Here is a 25,531-nt window from a genome sequence, read left to right on the forward strand (position 1 = left end):
GATGTTTATCTGGTTGGCAATCAGTGGTGAGCGGTGTGTCGCAGGGGTCGGTGCTGGGCCCACAACTGTTCACGATATACATGAACAATCTGGAAGCAGGGCCAAGTGTAATGTATCTAAGTTTGCTGATGACACTAAATTGAGTGGAAAAGCCAATTGTGCAGAGGATATGGAGAGTCTGCAAAGAGATATAGATAGGTTAAGTTACCACTGAAAGGGTCTGGCAGATGGAATACTATGTTGGTAAATTCAAGGTCTTCTACTTTGGAAAGAAAAATGGAACAGCAGATTATTATTTAAATGGTAAAAGACTGCAGCAAGCTGCAGTGCAGAGGGACTTGGGAGTGCTTGTGCATAAATCATAAACAGATGGTTTGCAGGTGCAGCAGGCTATCAAGAAGGCAAATGGAATGCTGGCCTTCATTGCCAGAGGGATTGAATTTCAGAGCAGGGAGGTTATGCTGCAACTATACAGGGTACTGGTGATGCAATATCTGGAGTACTGCATGCAGTTCTGGTCTCCTTACTTGAGGAAGAACATATTAGTTTTGGAGGCGGTGAAGAGGAGGTTCACCAGGTTGATTCCAGAGATGAGGGGGTTAGAATATGAGGAGAGATTGAGTCCCCTGGACTGTACTCGCTGGAATTCAGAAGGTTGAGAAGAGATCTTATAGAAACATATAAAATTATGTATTGAATTGAATTGACTTTATTTCTTATATCCTTCACATACATGAGTAAAAGTCTTTGTTACATCTCCATCCAAATGTGCAATGTGTAATTTATAATAATTTGTGATAAGTAGTATGTACAACAGGACAGTCAACTTAGCATAGAAATACAATTGTATCAGCGTATATTAATCAGTCTGATGACCTGGTGACAGAAGCTGTCCTGGAGCCTGGTCCTGTCCTGGTCCTGGCTTTTATGCTGCGGTACTGTTTCCTGGTTGGTAGCTCCTGGAACTGTTTGTGGTTGGGATGACTCAGGTCCCCAATGATCCTTTGGGCCCTTTTTACACACCTGTCTCTGTAAATGTCCTGAATAGTGGGAAGTTCACTTCTACAGATGCGCTGGGCTGTCCACACCACTCTCTGCAGAGTCCTGCGATTGAGGGAAGTACAGTTCCCATACCAGGCAGTGTTGCAGCCAGTCAGGATGCTCTCAATTGTGCCCCTGTGGAAAGTTCTTAGGATTTGGGGATCCATAACAAATTTCTTCAATGTCTGAGGTGAAAGAGGCGCTGTTGTGCCTTTTTCTGCACACAGCCAGTATGTACAGACCACGTGAGATCCTCAGTGATGTGTATGCCAAGGAACTTAAATCTGTTCACTCTCTCAACCCCAGGTCCACTGATGTTAATAGGGGTTAGCCTGTCTCCTTTCACCTGCAGTCCACAACCAGCTCCTTTGTTCTTGCGACATTGAGGGAGAGGTTGTTTTCTAGACACCACTGTGTCAGGTTGATGACTTCTTCTCTATAGGCTGCCTCATTATTATTTGAGATTAGGTCAATCAATGTAGTGTCATCAGCAAATTTAATTAGCAGATTGGAGCTGTGGGTGGTGACGTAGTCATGGATACACAGAGAGTCAAGGAGGGGGCTTAGGACATAGACCTGGGGGCACCTGTGTTGATGGTCAGTAGGGCAGAGGCAAGGGAGCCCACTATTACCACCTGAAGGGAATAGATAAGATGAAGGCAGTAAAGTTGTTTCCACTGGTAGGTGAGAGTAGAGCTAGGAGACATAGCCTCAAGTTTCTGGGGAATAAATTTAGGACAGAGATGAAGAGGAACTGTTTTTCCCAAACAGTGGTGAATCTGTGGAATTCTCTGCCCAATGATGCAGTGGAAGCTACTTCAGTAAGCATATTTAAGACAAAGTTGGATAGATATTTGCATAGTAGGGGAATGAAGGGTTATGGGGAAAGGGCAGGTAGGTGAAGATGAGTCCATGGTCAGAACAGCCATGATCTTATTGAATGGTGGAGCAGGCTCGATGGGCCAGATGGCCTACTCCTGCTCCTATTTCTTATGTTTTTATTCCATTCATTTTCAGAAATGACTGAAATTGTTCTGCAATGAACTGTGGTCGATTGTACATTTCTTAATTTTCTTTCAGTTGATTCTATTGCATGCAATGGCGGATGGATCTCCAATCAAGTTGTAGTAGTCACAGCCAATTACAGCCCCACAATACTGATCCTTCTGTTTTTATCACATATAAGCCCAATGTGGCTTGTTAACTGTTGTATTTCACTACTATGAATGTCATTCCCACAGGAGTTATCTTTTCTCTAGTATAGTTGGATATCTGCAGGCTTCAGTTTACTATCCTTGAATTGCAGTTCAAACTCATTTTGTGAAATGACTGAAACAGCTGAGCCAGTGTCCAATTCTATTTGAATTAATTTGATATTCATTTTGGTGGAAGCCATATTGCTTATCTCTTTTTAATTTTCACATTGTAAATCTTCAGGCTATTTAGTCCTGTGTCAATCTCATCATTATCAGTTTTTTTTCAAACAACAGCATGCAAATTAGTGCTGCTGTTGAAAATGCAACTTGACATTTTATCTTTTTCCTTACCCTGCAGTGTCCATTTATTTTTGTCTGCCTGACCATAGAACCATAGAAACTACAGCACAGAAACAGACCCTTTGGCCCTTCTTGGCTGTGCTGAACCATTTTCTGCCTAGTCCCACTGACCTGCACACGGACCATATCCCTCCATACACCTCCCATCCATGTATCTGTCCAATTTATTCTTAAATGTTAAAAAAGAACCCGCATTTACCACCTCGTCTGGCAGTTCATTCCATACTCCCACCACTCTCTGTGTGAAGAAGCCCCCCCTAATGTTCCCTTTAAACTTTTCCCCCCTCACCCTTAACCCATGTCCTCTGGTTTTTTTCTCCCCTTGCCTCAGTGGAAAAAGCCTGCTTGCATTCACTCTATCTATACCCATCATAATTTTATATACCTCTATCAAATCTCCCCTCATTCTTCTACGTTCCAGGGAATAACGTCCTAACCTATTCAACCTTTCTCTGTAACTGAGTTTCTCAAGTCCTGGCAACATCCTTGTAAACCTTCTCTGCACTCTTTCAACCTTATTTATATCCTTCCTGTAATTTGGTGACCAAAACTGAACACATTACTCCAGATTCGGCCTCACCAATGCCTTATACAACCTCATCATAACATTCCAGCTCTTATACTCAATACTTCGATTAATAAAGGCCAATGTACCAAAAGCTGTCTTTACGACCCTATCTACCTGTGACGACACTTTTAGGGAAGTTTGTATCTGTATTCCCAGATCCCTGTGTTCCACTGCACTCCTCAGTGCCTTACCATTAACCTTGTATGTTCTACGTTGGTTTGTCCTTCCAACGTGCAATACCTCACACTTGTCAGTATTAAACTCCATCTGCCATTTTTCAGCCCATTTTTCCAGCTGGTCCAAGTCCCTCTGCAGGCTCTGAAAATCTTCCTCACTGTCTACTACACCTCCAATCTTTGTATCATCAGCAAACTTGCTGATCCAATTTACCACATTATCATCCAGATCATTGATATAGATGACAAATAACAATGGACCCAGCACTGATCCCTATGGCACACCACTAGTCACAGGCCTCCACTCAGAGAAGCAATTCTCTACCACCACTCTCTGGCTTCTTCCATCGAGCCAATGTCTAATCCAATTTACCACCTCTCCATGTATACCTAGCGACTGAATTTTCCTAACTAACCCCCCATGCGGGACCTTGTCAAATGCCTTACTGAAGTCCATGTAGACAATATCCACTGCCTTCCCTTCATCCACTTTCCTGGTAACCTCCTCGAAAAACTCCAACAGATTGGTCAAACGTGACCTACCACACACAAAGCCATGTTGACTCTCCCTAATAAGTCCCTGTCTATCCAAATGCTTGTAGATTCTGTCTCTTAGTACTCCCTCCAATAACTTACCTACTACTGACGTTAAACTCATCGGCCTATAATTTCCCGGATTACTTTTTGATCTTTTTTTATACAACGAAACAACATGAGCCACTCTCCAATCCTCCGGCACTTCACCCGTAGACAGCGACGTTTTAAATATTTCTGCCAGGGCCCCCGCAATTTCAACACAAGTCTCCTTCAAGGTCCGAGGGAACACTCTGTCAGGTCCCGGGGATTTATCCACTTTAATTTTCCTCAAGACAGCAAGCACCTCCTCCTTTTCAATCTGTACAGTTTCCATGGTCTCACTACTTGATTCCGTCAATTCCATAGATTTCATGCCAGCTTCCTTAGTAAATACAGACGCAAAAAACCTATTTAAGATCTCCCCCATTTCCTTTGGTTCCGCACAAAGCCGACCACTCTGATCTTCAAGGGGACCAATTTTATCCCTTACAATCCTTTTGCTCTTAATATACTTGTAAAAGCTCTTTGGATTATCCTTCACTTTGACTGCCAAGGCAACCTCATGTCTTCTTTTAGCCCTCCTGATTTCTTTCTTAAGTATTTTCTTTCACTTCTTATACTCCTCAAGCACCTGATTTACCCCCTGTTTCCTATACATTTCATACAACTCCCTCTTCTTCTTTATCAGAGTTGCAATATCCCTTGAAAACCAAGGTTCCTTATTCCTATTCAATTTGCCTTTAATCCTGACAGGAACATACCAACTCTGCACTCTCAAAATTTCCCCTTTGAAGGCTTCCCACCTACCAATCACATCTTTGCCAGGGAACAACCTGTCCCAATCCACGCTTTTTAAATCCTTTCTCATTTCTTCAAATTTGGCCTTCTTCCAGTACAGAACCGCAACCCTAGGACCAGATCTATCTTTGTCCATGATCAAATTGAAACTAATGGTGTTATGATCACTGGAACCAAAGTGCTCCCCTACATAGACTTCTGTCACTTGTCCTAACTCGTTTCCTAACAGGAGATCCAATATTGCATCCCCTCTAGTTGGTCCCTCTATATATTGATTTAGAAAACTTTCCTGAACACATTTTACAAACTCTAAACCACCTAGACCCCTAACAGTATGGGAGTCCCAATCAATGTATGGAAAATTAAAATCCCCTACCACCACAACTTCATGTTTCCTGCAGTTGCCTGCTATCTCTCTGCAGATTTGCTCTTCCAAGTCTCGTTGACTATTGGGTGGTCTGTAATACAATTCCACTAATGTGGCCATACCTTTCCCGTTTCTCAGCTCCACCCATAAGGACTCAGTAGACAAGCCCTCTAATCTGTCCTGCCTGACATGCTCTTTGTATGCGTCCTACTTTTGCAGCCTGCATTGGTCTGGTGTATGTGAGCCACTGCCCCAACGGTAAGACAATTTGTTCGGCCAGGCAGGTTCTGTTTAGATGTTGCAATTTTGTTCACGCTCACTGTCATTCCTGACTGGAACCCAAATGCATCTCTGGCTGCATTTTCCACGGATACAGCACATTCAACTGATCTTTTAAATACAAGTTATGTTTCAGTTAGGAACCATTTCTGAATGCTTTCATGTAAGGTTCTCTCAGTGCATCATTAAGATCATCACTGAACTGATAATGCTCAGGCAATTTCTTCAATTCAGCCATGTAAGCTGAAATGGACTTCCCTTCCTCCTGATTCTGCTCATGAAACCTAAAACATTCTTTAATCAACAATGACTTCAGTCCTAAATGTTCCTGCATTTCTTTCATGATATCAGCAATACTCTTTCCAACTGGTTTGGTTGGAGTGGTGAAACTTCTAAGCAAAATGTATACTTTTCCACCTATTGCACTCAGAAAAACTGGCACTTGTTCTTATTGGTTATTTAATTTGCTTCAAAATTCTACTCAATTCAATCAGTATACAGTACAACATCCAGTTATTTATTGTGCAATTGAACTGCTTCTTTCCAATGTAGCCAGCTATTCATGCTTTATCTATTTATTTATTTATCTATCTATCTATCTATCTATCTCTTTATTTATTTATTAATTATTATCACCATCCGGCTCTTACTGTTTATGAACCTATGAATTTAATCCATTTTTTGCCTTTTTTAAAACTCAGCCATTTCTCTCCCCTTCCAAGGAAACAGGTGCTGCACTTTTTTTTACTCGAGCACCTCTCTTCTCTTTCTATAAAAATTGTGGTGCACTTCCGCAGCTAGGTAGTCATCTCAGGTTCATTTTAGAACTTACCAGTTGGCATTGTTATGTTTTGTAACACTAGAAATTAATTGAAAGTAAAACGGATATTTGTGTACTTAGTTTTTTTAGTGAGGTGAGTATATATGTCGTGAGGGTGTAATTCATGTACTTCTTATGTAAATCCCATAATGAATTATGCAAACAAACAAGAATGCTTAATCAAACAACATATTTATAATATTACTGAAATATAAAACACATTACAATGTCTCTTAAAAAGGAACACCATAATTGATATGTAAGAACTTAACTGGGAGAGAGAAAAAATTGTTTAGTTTCTACATTAAAAGGAATGTATTTCTTTGGAATATGATTTTGCAGCTATTGGGATTCTGCCATTGTGTGAACTTTGTGTTTTGCCTCCAGTTATTTTTTTCTGTTCTGCAGTGCAGATAATTACTTATTGGTATTGTCATGATTAATGCTAACTGTTTGCTCTAATCATTGTGACATGCTATTTAATGCAATCATTTCATTTCTGAATGCAGTGCTGAATTCTAGCACATGAGACCTTTCAAAGTGAATTTCCAAAGAAAATTAGAAATCTAGAACAGTACAACCACTTTCAATTAACTCTTTCTGGAATTATCTCTCCTGTCAAAAGATACTCATGGCCCTCTTTGACACTATCATTTTTTCTGCATCCCCCTCCTTTCTTGCCCCTCTTTGCTACTTTTACTGCTCTGGGTTCCTTAGTCTGCCTTCTCCTGCTTTTCTTCTCTTTCTATCACTGTCTGTCCTTTTGATTTCTCTCACTCCCATTGAAAGGACTAGATAAAGTGAATGCAGAGAGAATATTGCCAGTAGTGGGAGAGTCTAGGAGCAAAAGGTGCAGTCTCAGAATAGAAGGATTTTTTTTTTAGCTAGTGTGGTGAATCTGGAATTTATTGCTACAGATGGCTGTGGAGGCCGTCACTGGGTGTATTTAAAGTGGACGTGGATAGTTTATTGATTGTTAAAAGCATCAAAGGATCTGGGAGAAGGAAGGAGAATGGGCTTGAGGGGGAAAATAAATCAGATCAAATGGCAGTGCAGACTTAATGGGCCAAATGGCCTAATCCTTCTTCTACGTTTTATGGTCTAAAGTTCATTCCATTCTTCTTCCTTCTCTCTACCCCTTCCCTCCCCCAATACTCCAATTCTCTTCCCCTTCTTCCCATACAAATTCCAGTATTCTCCCTCTTCCTACTACCTCACCCCTCACACTGACCCTTTCTCCAAGCCTGTTCCTGTCCACACTTCCTCCCCTTTCCCCTCCTTTCTTCCCCCTCATTTCATTAACTTCTCCTTACATCGTCTCATTTCTATATCTCTAATGACCCTTTTATCTCTATTGCAGCTCCCCCCTTCTCCCACTCCCTCCAACCCCTCTACTCCTTTTACTTTCTCCACTCCTCTGTCTGCGAAGATACAGACTTTTCAGCAATTAAAGACTGTGCATCTGCAGAGAGGCGGGACTACATTTTTTAGACTTGATAACCTTTCAGGTATGTTTTTTTTAAGAAGGTTGATTTTCCAGCTCTTCATATCCATCATATTTGATACCTGTTTTGCCAATTGGCAAGGAAATAAAATCAAAAGGCAGATGATGCCAATTTGTTCAGAAAGTGGAAGGATGGAGAGGAAGGTACTTGTCAGGGCCAGTAAAAACAGGCAGGAGCAAATTAATAAATACAATAGGACAGATAGATTGAAGAGTGTGTATTTTAATGCTAGGCATACTATGGGTGAGGGTGATGAACTTGGAGCACAGATTGGTACATGGAACAATAATGTTATTGTTATGTTTGTCATTGAGGGAGAGTGCAGAGCACACCAGGATGCAGCATGCAGGATACTCAACTGAACTTTATTGATCCCCCTGCTTGTAGAGTATGTGAACTCCTCCCATGTTGGAGTAGCTACCTGAGTGGCAAAGGAATAACACTATTAACTACCACTACAGTTGTGGCCATTACAGGTAGAACTCAAAAACTGGAATGGTGCAAACATTCTGACAGGGTTGATGGGAGATCCCCTTCTTTCACAACCCCCCCCACCCCCAATAGCCACCGTAACATTGAGAAACAGGCAGATTAAGGGAAGGTTTAAAAAAAAGGTTGTTGTCATGGGGGAATTTAACTTCACTAATTTACAGTGCCTATAAAAGGTATTCACCTCTTTCAAGTTGGTATTTAGTAGATGCACCTTTGGTAGCAGTTACAGCCTTGAATATGTGTGTGTGTAGGTCACTATCAGCTTTGCACATCTGGACACTGCAATTTTTCCCCATTCTTCTTAACAAAACTGCTCAGGCTCTGTCAGATTGCATGGGGTTTGTGACTGAACAGCCCTTTTCAAGTCCAGCCACAAATTCTCAATTGGATTGAGGTCTGGACTCTGACTTGGCTATTCCAGGATATTAACTTTGTTGTTTTTAACCCATTCCTGTGTAGCTTTGGCTTTATGCTTGGGGTCATTGTCTTTTTGGGAAACAAATCTTCTCCCAACTTGCAGTTCTCTTTCCGACAGCATCAGGTTTTCCTCCAGGATTTCCCTGTATTTTGCTGCATTAATTCTACCCTCTACCTTCACAAGTCTTCCAGGGCCTGCTGCAGTGAAGTATCCCCACAGCATGACGCAGCCACCACCATGCTTCACGGTAGGGATGGTGTGTTTTTGCTGATGTGCGGTATTTTCCTTACGTGAAACATAATATTTATTCTGATGGCTAAAAAGCTCAATTTTGGTTTCATCAGACCATAGAAACTTTTTCCAGCTGACTTCAGAGTCTCCCTCATGCCTTCTGGCAAACTCTAGCTGAAACTTCATGTCAGTTTTTTTTTTCAACTGTTGCTACCTCTTTGCCACTCTCCCATAAAGCTGCAACTGATTAAACACTCGAGCAGTTGTATGTGCAGCCTCTGCCATCTCGGCCACTGATGCTTGTAACTCCTCCAGAGTTGTTGTAGGTCTCTTGATAGCCTCCATCAGTAGTCTCCTTCTTGCACAGTCACTCTGTTTTTGAGGACAGCCTGCTCTAGGCAGATTTACAGATGTGCCATATTCTTTTCATTTCTTGATGATTGACTTAACTGAACTCGAAGGATTATTCAGTGACTCGAAAATGTTCTTGGATCCATCTCCTGACTTGTGTTCTCGGAGATGCTTGGAGTGTTCTCTTGTCTTCATGGTGTAGTTTTTGCCAGGATACTGACTCACCAGCAGTTGGACCTTTCAGATACAGGTGTAATTTGTACTACAATAATTTGAAACACCTTAACTGCACACAGATCTCCAAAAAACAGATCTCAATTTAACTAATAATGTGCCTTCTAAATTCAATTGGTTCTACCAGTGATGATTTGGTGTGTCATATTAAAGGGGGTGAATACTATGCAATCGATTATTTTGTGTTTTATATTTGTAATTAATTTAGATCACTTTGTTAGCACTGTTTTCACTTTGACACGGAAGTCTTTTTTCTGTTGATCAGTGTCAAAAATATCAAATTAAATTCACTGTGATTCAATGTTGTAAAACAATAAAACATGAAAACTTCCAAGGGGGTGAATACTTTTTATAGGCACAGTATACTGGGTCTTTCTTATTGCAAGAGGTTTTGATTGGGCAGAACTTGTTAGGTGTATCCAGGGGGGTTTCTCAAATCAGTATGTGGATAGTCCAACAGGAGTAGGGGCTGTACTGGATCTGGAATTGGGTAATGGGTCTGGCCAAGTGACTAACCTTTCAGTAGGTGAGCGGTTAGGGAATCGGTGACCACAACTCCTGAAGCTTTAGGATGGCGATAAATAAGAATAAGCATGTGGGATAAATAAATAACTATGTGGGAGAGTGTTAAACTGGAGCAGAGCAAATTATGAGAGCATTAGGCAGGAATTAAGGAGAGTTATCTAGGAACAGCTGTCTCTGGGCAAGTCCACATCTGACATGTGGAAGGTGTGGAAGGTGTTTAAGGACCAACTTCACAGTGTACAGGACAGGGATGGAAAAGTAAGAGAACCTTGGATGTCGAGAAAGGTGATGAATTTAGTCAAGAATAAAAAGGATGTAAAGCTTAGGAAGCTAGAATCAATCAGAACCCTTGAGGATCATAAAGAAGCCAGAAAGAACTCAAGAAGGTAATTAAGAGAACAGAAGGGACAATGAAAAGTCCTTGGCAAGTAGGATTAAAGAAAATCCCAAGGCAGTCTATTAAGAGGAAGGGGATAACTAGGAAGAGAGTAGGGCTACTCAAGGATAAAGTGGGGAATATTTGGTTGGATGCAGAGGATGGGGGTGAGGTCCTTATTGAGTACTTTGTATGATTATTTACCAAGGAGAAGGATGTGGAGGATAGAGAGATCAGCACTGAGTATATTGATATGCTACGGCATTTTGAGGTAGAACAGCTTTATTAAAGAGCATTAAGGTGGATAAGTCCTCAGGACCTGATGGAATATACCCCATATTACTGAGAAAGGCAAGAGATTAGGTTGCTAAGGCATTGATCAATATCTTGGTATCCTCTCTAGCCACAGGTGGGATCCTGAAGGAATGATGAGTAGCTAATGTTGTACCATTTTTCAGTAAGGCAGGAAGGGATAATCCTGGGGACTATAGACTGGTAAGTTTCATGTCCGTAGTAGGGAAAGTACAGGAGAGAATTATTAGGGATATGATTTATGAGCATTTGGAAGACCATGGTCTAGTTGGGAGAGCCAGCATAGGTTTGTATGAGGTAAGTCATGTTTTACCAATTTGAATGAGTTTTTTAATGAGGTGACATTTTATTTGATTAAGATAAAGCTGTGGAAGTTGTCTATGTGGATTTTAGTAAGGCATTTCACGAAGTCCTCATGGGAGGCTCATCCAGAATATTAAGATGTGTAGGATCTGTGGTGAATTGGCCATTTGGATTCAGAAATGGCTTGCCCATGGAAGACGGAGGTTAACATTAAGGGAGAGGTTGTTTTCTTGTGTCAGGGTGATGACTTCTTCTCTGTAGGCTGCCTCGTTATTATTTGATATAAGGCCAATCAATTTAATATCTTCTGAAAATTTAATTAGCAGATTGGAGCTGTGGGTGGCGACACAGTCGTGGGTACACAGAGTAAAGGAGGGGGCTTAGGACACAGCCTTGGTGGGGGGCTCCTGTGATGAAGGTCAGAGGGTTGGTGGTGAGGGAGCCCACTCTTACCACCTGCCGACGACCTGACAGGAAGTCCAGGATCCAGCTGCACATGACAGGGTGAAGGCTGCGTTTCTGAGCTTCTTGTCAAGCCTGGAGGGAATTATGGTGTTGAACGCTGAACTGTATCCAAGAACAGCATTCTCACACTATCCACAACCCTCCAACTTTTGTGTCATCAGCAAATTTACAAACCCATCCCTCTACTTCCTCATCCAGGTCATTCATAAAAATCATGAAGAGAAGGGGTCCCAGAGCAGATCCCTGAGACTCACCACTGGTCACAGACCTCCATGCAGAGTATAACCCGTCTACAATCACTCTTTACCTTCTGTGGGCATGCCAGTTCAGGATCCACAAAGCAAGGTCGCCTTGGATTCCATGCCTCCTTACTTTCTCAATAAGCCTTGCATGGGGCACCTTATTAAATGCCTTGCTAAAATCCATATTCACTACATCTACTGCTCTAACTTCATCAATGTGTTTAGTCACATACTGAAAGAATTCAAACAGGCTTGTAAGGCAGAACTTGGCTTTGACAAAGCCATGCTGACTATTTCTAATCATATTATGCATCTCCAAATGTTCATAAATCCTGCCTCTCAGGATTTTTTCCATCAACTTACCAACCACTGAAGTAAGACTCACTGGTCTATAATTTCCTGGTCTATCTCTACTCCCTTTCTTGAATAAGAGAACAACATCTGCAACCCTCCAATCCTCCGGAACCTCTCCTGTCCCCATTGATGATTCAAGGGTCATTGCCAGAGGCTCAGCAATCTCCTCCCTTCCCTCCCACAGTAGCCTGGGGTACATCTTGTCCGGTCCCACTGATTTAGCCAACTTGAAGCTTTCCAAAAGCTTCAGCACATCCTCTTCCTTAATATCTATATGCTTAAGCTTTTCAGTCCACTGTAAGTCATCCCTACAATTGCCAAGGTCCTTTCCCATAGTGAATACTGAAGCAAAGTACTCACTATTTACCACTGCTATCGCCTCCGGTTCCATACATACTTTTCCACTGTCACACTTGATAGGTCCTAATCTCTCACGTCTTATCCTCTTGCTCTTTGCATACTTGTAGAATTATTTGGGGTTTTCCTTAATCTTGTCCGCCAAGGCCTTCTTATGGCCCCTTCTGGTTTTCCTCATTTCATTTTAAGCTCCTTCCTGCTAGCCTTATAATGCTCTAGATCTCTATAATTACCTCGTTTTTTGAACCTTTTGTAAGCTCTTCTTTTCTACTTGACTAGGTTTACAATAGCCTTTGTACACCATGGTTTCTGTACCCTACCATCCTTTCCCTGTCTCATTGGAACGTACCTATGCAGAACTCCATGCAAATATCCCCTGAACATTTGCCACATTTCTTCTGTACGTTTCCCGAGAATGTCTGCTTCCAACTTAAGCTTCCAAGTTCCTTCCTGATAACTTCATATTTCCCCTTACTCCAATTAAACACTTTCCTAACTTGTCTGTTCCTATCCCCCTCCAATGCTATGGTCAAGGAGATAGAATTGTGATTACTATCTCCAAAATGCTCTCTGACTGAGAGATTTGACACCTGTCCAGGTTCATTTCCAAATACCAGATCAAGTCCAGCCTTTCCTCCTGTAGGTTGATCTACATATTGCATCAAGAAACCTTCCTGAACACACCAAACAAACTCCACCCCATCTAAACCCCTCGCTTTAGGGAGATGCCAATTGATATTTGGGAAATTAAAATCTCCCACCACAACAATCCTGTTACTATTACACCTTTCCAGAATCTGTTTCCCTATCTGCTCCTCGATGTCCCGGTTAATTTTGGGTGGTCTATATATAAAAAAAAGGGTAGAGTTATTGACCCCTTCCTGGTCCTAACTTCCACCCTCAGGGACTCCTCTGACTTCCATGACTTCCTCCTTTTCTGCAGCCATAACACTATCTCTGATCAACTGTGCCACGCCCCCACCTCGTTTGCCTCCCTACCTGTCCTTTCTGAAACATCTGTAGATATTGGTGGAGAAATGGCCAAATCTGAAATGATGGAGTTTAACTTGGCCAAATATGAAATATTGTAGCTTGATAGGTCAAATATAAAGAGACAGTACACTGTTAAGGATAAGACCTTTAACAGTGTTAATGAGCAGAGATACCTTGGTGTCCAAAGTGCAAAGCTGCCTGAAAGTGGCTACAAAGGTTGATAGGGTGGTTAATCAGTCATTGGCATGCGTGGTTTATTAGTTAAGGCACTGACTTCAAAAGCCAGAAAGTTATGCTGCAGCTTTATAAAACTCTAGTTGGGCCACGTCTGAAGTATTCAAAAATTCAATGTACATTTATTATCAAAGAATGTATAAATTATACAACCTTGAGATTTGCTTGCTCACAGGTAGCCACAAAGCAAGAGATCCAAAAGAACCCTCATAAAGAGAAAAAGGAATAAAAATAACACTCAATACACATGAGAAAGAAAACAAAACACAAAATCATGTAAAAAAAAAATTGAATCGGAAAACAACAATCCGAACTTCAGGTCCAAGCCCCTAAGCAGCCCAGAGTAGACCCAAATTACATTCAGTTTTAGTTGTCCTTTTATAAGAAGGATTTCAAGCGTTTGGAGAGTGTGCAGAAGAGGCTTACCAAGATGCTGTCTAGATTAAAGGGTATGTGCACAAACTTGGGTTGTTTTTCCCTGGAGCTGTGGAGGCTGTGTGGAGTTTGATAGAGGTGAATAAGATTATGAAAGGCATAGATAGGGCAGACAAACAGTCTCTTTTTCATGGTTTTGAAATGTCTAATACCAGACGGCATTCCTTTAAAGCGCGAAGGGGAAAGTTGTGAGGGGAAAGTTCTTACACAGACTGTGTCTGGAATGTGCTGTCTGGGGTGGTGGTAGAAGCAGATACATTACGGACTTTTAAGAGACATTTAGATAGGCACATGAATGTGAGGGAATTGGAAAGATATGGACACTGTATAGGCAGAAGTGACTGGTTTAATTGGCCATTTGCTAACTGGTTTGACACAACATTGTGGTCTAAAAGGTCTGCTCCTGGCTGTACTGTTCTATGGTCTATATTCAGTTTGTTTTCTCCTTCCTTGTGAGATTGTATGAGGTAACTAACTTGTTTATGACTTCTATGATCATGGAATAACATCAGAAGTGGAGGTGGATTTGTTGGACACCCCTTATGAACAAAGATGAGGTTGTAAAAACATTTGAAATGGAAGTAGGATGGAGCCGTCTTGCACAGAAACTGACCCTTTGGTTCAACTGTTCCAAAATACAATTTAAGGTAGTTCTGTTTCCCACATTTGCCCTATATCCCTCTATCTATGTACCTGTCCAAGTGGCTTTAAATGTTATTAATGTAACTGCCTCGCTTACTTTCTCTGCAACTCATTCTCTTTACTGTCTACTGCTTAGAAGTAAAAGTTGCCCGTTAGATGATCTTAAAATTTTCCCACTCTCAGATTATATCGTCTTCCCCACCCCTGGGAAAAGTAATGTCTGCATTCACCCTATCTGAGCTTCTCATGACTTTGTGCACCTGTTGAGCAGGTTGGGACTTTGTACCCCTCAGTCCTCTAGCCTGGAATGAAGTCCCAACCTGCTCAACCTCTCTCCATAATTTACCCCTTAAATTCTGGCAACATGCTTGTAGATGCCGGGGAGTGGGACTGAGAAGGGGAGAAAAGGATCAGCCATGATTGAATGGTGGAGCAGACTTGATGGGACAAAAGGCCTACTTCTGCTCCTATGTCTTATGGTCTTATGATCTAAATCTCCTCTGCAACCTGTCCTGTAGCAGGATGAGCAACAATAATCCAAATGTAGCCTCACCAATACATTGTACAACTGCAACAGAACAATACACATAATGTGCTGGAGAAGCTCGGCAGGTCAGGCAGCATCTATGGATGGGAATATACAATTGTTGTTATGGGCCGAGACCCTTCATCTAGACTGGAAAGGAAGGGGCAAGAAGCCAGAATAAGAAGGTGGAGGAGGGGAGGAAGGTGGCGGGTCAGAGGAGAAACCAGGAAAGGGGGAAGGGATGAAGTAAAGACCTGGGAGGTTGGAAGTGGAAGAGATACAGGGCTGGAGAAGGGTTAATCTGATAGAAGAGGACAGAAGACCATGGAAGAAATGAAATGGGCGGGAGCACCACAGGGAAGTGATGGGCAGATAAGCAGAGAAGGTGTGAGAGGGAAACAAGAATGGGGAATGGTGAAGGGGGCGTAATTACCAGAAGTTAGAGAAATTGTTGTTCATGCGACCAGGTTGGAGGCTACCCAAATCGAATATAAGATGTTGCTCCTCCAACCTGAGTGTGGCCTCATCGTGGCAGTAGAGGAGGCCATGGACTGACATGTCAGAAGGGAAATGAGAAGTAGAATTGAAATGGGTGGTCACTGGGAAATCCTGCTTTTTGTGGCATATGGAGTGAAGGCACTCAATGAAGCTGTCTCCAGATCTACATCGGGTCACTGATATTCACACAACGCCACACTGGGAGTACAAGATACAGCAGATGACCGCAACAGACTTGCAGGTGAAGTGTCTCCTCACCTGCAAGGACTGTTTGGAGCCCTGAGTACTAGTGAGGGAGGAGATGTAAGGGCAGGTGTGGCACTTGTTCCACTGGCAAGGATAAGTGCCAGGAGGGAGAGCAGTGGGGAGGGATGTGGACAATGGAATCGCATGGGGAGCGATCCCTGCAGAAAGCTGGAAAGTAGGGGGAGGGAAACGATTTACTTGGTGGTGGGATCCCATTGGAGGAGGTAGAAGTTACAGCGAATTATGTGCTAGGCACAGAGGCTGGTGGGGTGGTAGGTGAGGACAAGAGGAACCCTTTTCCTGGTATGGCGACGGGAGAATGGAGTAAGGGCAGATGTTTGCGAATGGAAGAGATGCGGGTGAGGGCAGCATTGATGGTGGAGGAAGAGATGTCCTTTTCATTGGAGAAAGAGAACATCTAAGTTGTTCTGGAATGAAAAGCCTCATCCTGAGAACAGATGCAGCAGAGACGGAAACACTCAGAAAAGGGAATGGCATTTTTACAAGTGATAGGGTGGGAAGAAGCACAGTGAAGATAGTTGTGAGAGTCAGTGGGTTAATTAAAGATATCAGTAGATAACCTCTCTCCAGAGATGGGGATAGAGAGATCAAGAAAGGGGAGAGAGGTGTCAGAAATGGGCAAAGTAAATTTGAGGGCAGGATGGAAGTTGAAGGCAAAGTTGATGGAATTGCTGAGCTCAGTATGGGTGCAGGAAGCAGCATCAGTGCGGTCATCAATGTAGCATAGGAAGAGTTGGGGAGCGACGCTGGTGTAGGTTTGGAACACGATCTGTTCCATGCAGCTGACAAAAAGGCAGGCATAGTTGGGACCCATAGCCCATGGCTACTCCTTGGGCATGAAGGAAGTGGGAGGAGCCGAAGGAGAGATTTTTGAAGGTGAGAACCAGTTCCGCCAGACGGAAGAGACTGGTATTGGAGGGGAACTGGTTGGATCTATTATCCAGAAAGAAGCGGAGAGCTTGAAGTCTCTCTTGACGGGGGCAGAGGTGTATAGGGACTGGACAACCATAGTGAAAATGAGATGATCAGGGCCTGGGAACTTAAAGTCATTGAAGAGATTGAGAGTGTGTGAAGCGTCATGGATGTAGATAGGAAGGGACCGAACCAAGGGGGATAAAATAAACTCAAGATATATAGACAGTAGGGCAGGACTAGGCAGAAACAATCGGCAATATAACAACCTAAATTTGATACTGATAAAGGCCTATGGGCCAAAAGCCTTCTTCACCATCTTATCTATCTATGACACCACGTCCAGGTCTTTTGAGTCTGATCTGCCATTCCAAAGGTTGCACCCAATTATCTTCCTCAACTCTGCCTCCTTGACTGACCTCCTCCAAGCTTTTGATTTGCCCTGTAGTAATGATGTGAAATTTGTTATTCTCACTTTTAGATTAGAATGTTGTGGAGACAAATTTATTTGAACAGTGGAGTGTTGTAGTTTCAGAAGTATACAAAAGGGTTGAGATCAACTGTTTGATTTTCAAACACATTTTTTTCATCAGGATGGAAATGGCTGTGTTGATGCAGTGAAAATGATAGTGAATTTCATCTTCTAGGTTGACAGTTCAATGCTATACAGATGCTGCTTTGTTGGAGGTCCATCTATTGAATGAGAACTCAGTCTCCTTCTCAGGTATGTGTAAGAGTCCTTGCAATACAAAGAAAAATTATGTTTATCAAACATGACAAGTTGTTTAAGATGAGCAAAGTTTTGAAGGAGTTAAGTTTTCAAGTTCAAGTTTATTGTCATCTGATTATACACGTATACTACCAAGTAAAACAACATTCTTCTGGACAATGGTGCTCCCATAAAACATACAAAATATTAACATAAATAAGTTAATAAAGTATAATTAAAAATGCCTGTACTGTATTGCATATCACAGGTAAACAGTAAACAGCCCACTGACCTAGTGATCAGACTTTGGAGGTGGCAGGGTATTCATTAGTCTCACAGATGGAGGGAAGGAGCTGTCACTCAGTATGGCAGTCCAAGTCCTGATGCTCCTGTACATCCTTCCTGAAGGTGGTGGGCCAAAGAGATTGTGGGATGGGTGGTATCAATCCTCAACAATCCTTTGGGTTCTTCGCCTACAACGTTTCCAGTGAATGTCACAAATAGAGGGGAGGGAGACCCCGATGATCCTCTTGGCAGTTTTATTATCATCTGTAGGGTCTTGCAGTCCAGTACCTTGTAGCTTCAATACCACAGCCAGACAGGACACTCTCCATGGTGCTCCTGTAGAAGGTTGTTAGAATAGGGAGAGTTGTGTCACAAGGTGTAAATGCTGCCATGCTTTCTTGACTAATGAGGAGGCATGGTGGGTCCAGGTTGGATCATCCATTATGCCCACAGCAAGGAACTTTGTGCTCTTCACTTTTTACAGAGGTGCCATTGATGCAATGGAGAATGTTCGACCTGCACCTTCCTGAAGTACGCAATCATCTCTTTTCCCTTGTCCACATTAAGACTCAGGTCATCTCTCACCATATGTCAAGACTCCTCTACCTCCTGTCTGTATGCCGAGTCATCGTTGCTGCTGATGAGGCCAACCTCTGTTCTATCAGCGACGTACGTGATGATACAGGTTGAGCTGGATGAAGCAGTGCCACTGTGAGTCAGCAGCAGCAGAGCATACAGCCCTGGAGGGTGTTAGTGCTCAAGGTGATGAAGCTTGAGGTGTTGCTGCCAGCTCGGACTGACTGGGATCTTTCCAAAAATAACTCCAAGATCCAGTTACAGAGAGGGGTGTTGAGTTCCAACAAGGATAGTTTACCATCTAGCCTCTGAGAGATGACTGTGTTAAATGCCGAGCTGAAGCCGATGAACAATATCTTGGTGTATGAGGCATAATTTTCTAAGGGAGACAAGATGGAGCGGACAGCCGAGGCTACGGTATCATCAGTGGACTGCTTTGTATGGTAGGTGAACTCGAAAGGGTACAGTATAGTTGGAAGGTGGGATTTTATACGATGAATTACCTGTCACTCAGTGCACTTCATGATTGTTGTAATGCCACTGGGTGGTCGTTGTTTAGGTCAGTTATCGTTGCTTTCTTAGGCGCTGGAATGATGGTGGCTGCCTTGGAGCATGCAAAGACAGTGGACTCTTTCAAATAGATATTAAAGATGCCCATTGAGACCTCCGTTAACACAATCCCTCAGCACCTGACCAGGTACGTTGTCTGGCCTTGCAGCTTTGCATAGGTTTACCCTGTCTAGGATCTTCCTCACCTCGGCTGCAGCCAGACAGGGTGCCTGTTCATTGGGGGAGACCAGGCTTTCCTCAACGTCACAACATTAATTTCACCCACTCCTGCATGGAAGGCTCTCGGCCTATCAGGAAGAGAGGTGTTGCTGTCGTTTAAAAGTAGGGTAGATCTGTAATCAGTTACATATACCTTGCCACATGTGCCACCCATCCCTCGTGTCTGTAAATTTTCTGCCTTCCTTATGACATGGGAGAGCACAGCTCTTGCTGACCTTGGAGCCTTTCTATCCCCCGATCTGAAGCAGCATCCCGAGCCCTAAGCAGTGCAGGAACTGCTGCTGTTGGCTATAGCTTTTGATTTGCCCTGGCAGCATAGTGTTTAATCACGGTAAGGTCCTGAATGCATTCTGCTATGAAGCCAGTCACTGATCCTATGTATTCATCAATGTTGTTATGATGATCATAGATAGTCACCTCCCTGAATATGATCCCGCCCATGCTTTCAAAGCAATCCTGCAGCACTGACGTGGCCAGGTCCTGATCTCCCTGTAGACTGGTCTGTTTCATTTGACCAGTGGACTGTAAACAGGGATTAGCAAACTGAATATGTGGAGAATCTGATGTGAGGGCCAGTTGGTGTGGTGGGGGGGGGGGCGGTGCCAAATTTGTATGCTCCTCGAGCATTGGTATAAACCTGGTCTAATATATTCTCTCCCCTGGTTGCAGAGATGACATGGTGGTAGAACTTTGGCAGGACTGTTTTTAATTTGGCATGGTTTAGAAAGGAAAAAAAGGATTTTAGAGTCAATTTTACCCATGTATTATCTTCAGAGTTAACCATTCTTCCATGTGAAGCAGAAATCAGAGTGGACTGGTCACTTTGTAAATGATTATCAGTCCACAATAGGAGGATATCATCAGTTTTATAGGACAGGATGACATTACAGGGGTCTGAGGGTTTGGAAATAATGATTTGAGGGAGCTAGGAAAGAGACTGAAAGAGGTGGCAAAGAGGTAGAGGTGTGAGTTTCCAGATCATGATTTTGAAGCTGCAGCTGTGTGTTTTTTATTGCAGAAGGGCGGCATGGAGATGAGCAAGCAAGTGGGGGAGTGAGTAATTTTAATTGGTTTTTTTATTGATGTGGGTATGCAGATAGAGTGAAAAGCTTTGTTTTGCATGCCATCCACAGAGATCTATTCAAAACATAAGCAAATTGAGGTAGTGCACAAGGAAAAATGACAATACAATGCAGAATGTAATATTACAGTTCAGAGAAAGTGCAGTGCAGGGAGACAAATGCAGTACAATACTAATCTCAGAAAGCAGGGTACTTGGGATATTGTAGATAATTCTGACGATGTGAATGAGAAGGGTATGGTTCTGGAGTATCAGAGGGGAAAGGTCTTGTTAAATCTTGTTGAATTTGTAGTCAGAAGATTGAGGAGTAACCAATTAAAATTGTTACAATTACTATTGATGTAATTGGAAATTGGTCTGAAGGAGTGACAAAGTAGACACTTAAATAAAATAACTCAAATAAGAGAAAGATACCACATCAGATGCAAGACTCCATAGAATCTAGAGATTAGGTCAGGTAAGAGTCTGGAAATTGCATGTGGGTTTTGTTTTCATGGAGCAGATCAAAGAAGGTTAAAGGACTCCTTCTGGATGTCTTACCAGGTTTCAGCCCAGCATCAGTCTATTGAAATAGACTACTAGGGCATTAACAGACAGTAGATATCTATATATAAATTAGCTGCATGTTTGCAGGGAAGTACTTAGTTGACTGGACCAGGCTTTGGGACATTTCTGGTTGTGGTGTGGAAGAATTTATTTCCCCTTTTCTCTTTGATAATCCTTCCTAAGCAGGAGTTGGAACACTCTGGGTTATATTTTCTACATTTGTTTACACTCTATGGAGGCTAAGCGGAACACTGTTACGGTTAACTACGTTAAAACAGAAGCTGCAAAGGCCTATAATGTCATTGCAAGCTTTGTTCTTCAAACTGTATCATTTCTATTGTTTCTGTCGGTTGCTTTTCCACTTAAATGACTTTCACACTTTCTGAGAATCACAATATGCTTGCAATCTCATTTAATCAGAACCTCTTGCATAGTGCTTTAACAAATGTGTTTTTTTATTATTATTAAGGTGCCATTTCCACAGCCTGTACTAAGATTTGAATACTGTGTAGGCAAATGCCAGAATTTCACACTATTCAATATCCATAGTTATATAAAGTGATTTTCTTGCCTGCAGTAAAATGGAGCGGAGTCATTATGTATTCATCATGATATTAGTAGTTGACATTTCTATCACATAATTGTAAAGCCTGTCAAATTCAAACAGCTTTGTCAGATTTGAATAAAGTGTGTGGGTGTGTGGGTGGGTGGAAGGCTTTTAAATCTTGCTCTTCTTAATCTTTCTTTTCTTCTCTCCCTCTTGAGTCGAGGGTGCTGAGTCATGTTCGGATATGGTCCTCAGTGTCTGTCATTCCCTTTCTTCATGTGAGTGTGTGAAAACTGAGAGGCTACTCAACTGTGGAAGGATTGTGGCTTGGCCCAGTCTTGGGCTCATCATAAATCAACACGTGACCACCCAGTTGCGGCACGGTAGTTCTTTAAAGTGCCAACAGCTGCCGTCAGAAAACTCATCGCAGACTATTACTTTTAGAATTAGTTAATTATCCAGTCCTGAAACAGCCCATTGATCCTCTTCCAACTCTTTAATCATGGGTTCCTCTATGCCTTCCTCACTGACTCATAGTTTTATTTCATGTCTATTATCATTGTAATGTTCTGTAATGTTGTTATTTGTTTGTTATTGTCACGTACTGGGATAAAGTGTAAGATTTTGTTTTCCATGTCAAACACAATTATATCGATGTAGTAAAGAGAAAATAATAGATAATAGAGAGCTGCAGTTACAGAGAAAGTGCAGTGCAGGTAGACAAATAAAGTGCAAGGGCCCTGATGAGGTAGACTAGAAGATCTAGAACCCATTTTATGCACTATGGGAGATTAATTAATGAGACTAATAACAATGGGATAAAAACCATCTATAATTCTAGTGGCATCTGTTTTCAAGCTTGTGTATAGTTTGCCGGATCAGAGAGGGAATGATCAGGGTGGGAGGAGTCCTTGATTATGATGGCTGCTTTACTGAAGCAGTGCAAAGCCTAAACTAGTCAATGGAGGGTAGGTTGGTTGGTTTGTGTGAGAGACTGGGCTGTGTTGCAGACAACTCTCTGTAATTTCTTGAGGTGTTAAGCAAAGCAGCTGCCACATCAAGCTGTAATGCATTAGGATGAGATGCTTTCTATGATGCATCTGTAAGAATAGGTAACAGTCATTGGGGACATGCTGAATTTCAATAGTTCAATGGTTTCATTGACTATCAGAGAATGTATACAATATACAACCTGAAATTCTTACTCTCCACAGACATCCTCAAAACAGAAGAAAAACCCCAAAGAATGAATGACAGAAAGAACGAAGAACCACAAAGCCCCCTGTACCTCTGCCATGCGCAAGCAGCATCTACCCTCCTGACTCCCCCTCCCCCCACTTATCTTAACATAAAGCATCAGCATTCCTACCTCCCTCGATGCCAGCATCAGTACTACCACTACGTTGACTCAGGCTTTACTGATGCTGTCAAACTTGTTGATGGATTCAGAAGACTGGATCGGTCATTTCACTCTGGGACTGAACTCTAGCTGGAAACCACTCTTTTGGTAGGAGTCAAGACTTCATTGACTTCTTTGCTGGGCAGCAGGTCTCAAAGTGTCAGAAGGGCCTATTCAACACTGTATCTCAATAATTAAAAAAAATAAAGATTGTGGGGTGAAGGATTGTAAGGCAAAGGGGAAGGTGATATATTTTTTAAAGTTATTTAGGACTAGAATCACTTACAAGTAATTAGAACATTAGTTCATTCTGAACGATTTGTATAATATTTACTTTCTATAAATTATTCAACTCAGTTTTGATAGATTTTATATGGTTCTGCACGTAAGGGACATTGAAAATTGTTGAGAATTGCTTCTAGCGTTTGTGTCCCACAAAGGTGGAGCTTCATGGCTGTTGAAGGCTCTGAGACAGTTCTGAGGATGAACTCTCCACTACAGGAGGTCTTATCGCTACCCAGACCACTGCACTGAAATGTGAAATGTGGAAGGTCAGGGTGGTTGGATCACTGCACCCAGCCCAGATTAACACAATTATGGAGGAAGTAAAGATGCAACGAATCTAGGCTGAGAAATAGGTATGAGACAGTGCAAATATTCCAAGTTTCTTTTGTTCTAAAGCATAAGTGATGAAAATATTCATCAGGCCAGGAAACAAAGCAATACTTTTTAAACTCTGGAGATCTTCCTCCTACTGCCACCAAGTTTCCTTACCTCACTCTGCTCATTTCTACCTCCTTTGCAAGATCCACAAACCTGTCTGATGGGATAGGCACAATGTTTCTGCCTGCTTCTGCCCCATTAAGTTCATTTCTGCGCATACCTTGACTCCATTTTATTCCCCTTGGTTCAGTCCCTTCCCACCTGCATCTGCAAAACTTCACGTGCTTTCAATCCCTTCACCCCTGGTTCTGATCACCTTATTTTCACTATGGATGTCCTGTCCCCATACTTTTCTATCCCCCACTAAGATGGCCTTAAAGCTCACTGTTTCTTTTTAGATAAAGATACTTTATTCTTTTCCATGGATGCTGCCTACCTACTGAGTTCCTCCAGCATTTGTGTGTGTTACTCTGGATTTCCAGCTTCTGCAGAATCTCTTGTGTTTATAATTTTTCAGGTCCATGGCCTTTCATCAGTGATCTCTCTCCATATATATTTCAACTTAGTTCTCATTGCAAAAGTTCTGCAGAAAGTATAGCAATGAAGCTGTGTTGATTGCCAAGCATTTATTTTATTATCTATAAGCTCAAAAGGACAAATCAGCCTCTACAGTCTTGATTACTGTGAAAGAATGGTTTTGCTGTAATATATCATTTTTGGTCAGGTCGGCAGGACAGTGGTAATGACTCAGTGTCTAATAACATGAATGAATTGGAGTTTATTATCTTTAAATGGGAGAAATCTTTAACATCAGTAGATTAAAGAGTGAAGAAAAAAACTGAAATTTGCATTTATAGAGCCCCAATCACTTCTAAAGAGTGTCTTCGAAATGTTTTAGAATTCATGACTTACTTTTGCAAATGTTGTGCTGCAGGAGCACAATTATATGCAAGCTCCCACAAACAGCTGTGTGATAATTACCAGATAATCTGCTATTATTAATGTTGATTGAGGGATAAATATTAGTCAAGATACCAGGGAGACTTCCCCTGCCCATCCACAAGACAGCTGGTTGTAAAAGATCCCATGGAGATGAGAGGCCTGACTTAATTGTCCTTTTAGAAGGTCAGCTTAAGGCCATGCTGCCAGAGCAGATCCCAAAATTTAGACAGGCACTTCCTTACGATAGTGAGGGAACCTTGTAATGTGCTATTGTTTGGATGAGCGTGCAAGCTAACAACTTTTCTGCTTTCATGATCCCATTTTGCATGATGCAGTAAAGTGCAGATTTGTCCTGATCTCAGTAGTTTGGAAAGCTAATAGCATATGATAATTTATTAAGAGGGGAATTGGACATAATGTAGGAAGGTTGTGCTGCAGTTATGCAAAACAGAGGTGAAGCCACATCTGGAGTACTATGTACTATATTAGTCTCCCTTTATAAAGAAGGATGTTAATGCATTGAAAACATTTCAGGAAAGATTTACCAGACTGGTACTTGGAATAAACAGTATGCCTTACAGGGAAAAGATGCAGTCTTAGGATGTGATGCATTTCAAATAAGTCACCTCTCACTTTAAAATAAAATGAGGGGAGACTAGGTTGAAGTGTGTGGAATTCCTGAAGGAGCTTTGCTGATGGAACGAGGAGAGATGGTTCCTCTTGTTTGAGATTAGCTTTTTTGTTACATGCATTGCAACTTACAGAGAAATGCATCACTTACAGCAAATCACTGAGAATTTGGCTGGACAGCCTGCAAGTGTGGCCACACTTCTGGTGCCAACATATAATGCTCACAACTTACTAACCCTCTTTGGAATCTTTTTAATGTGGGCGGAAACTGGAGTACCCAGAGGAAATCCATGTGGTGACAGGGAGAATGTACAAACACCTCAGTACATACAACAAGCTGAATTGAACGCCAGTCTTACAGCCGGCACTGTAAAGCAATGCACAAACTGCTACATTTACCATGCCATACATGATACTAAAGGTCTGTTAAAAATAAGGGATTGGTCATTTGCAGTGGAAGTCGAGGGTTTGAATATAATTGGGACAGAAACAGGTAGATATGTGATAAGCC

Source organism: Mobula hypostoma, chromosome 4 (assembly GCF_963921235.1).
Source record: "Mobula hypostoma chromosome 4, sMobHyp1.1, whole genome shotgun sequence".
NCBI classification, from domain to species: Eukaryota; Metazoa; Chordata; class Chondrichthyes; order Myliobatiformes; family Myliobatidae; genus Mobula; species Mobula hypostoma.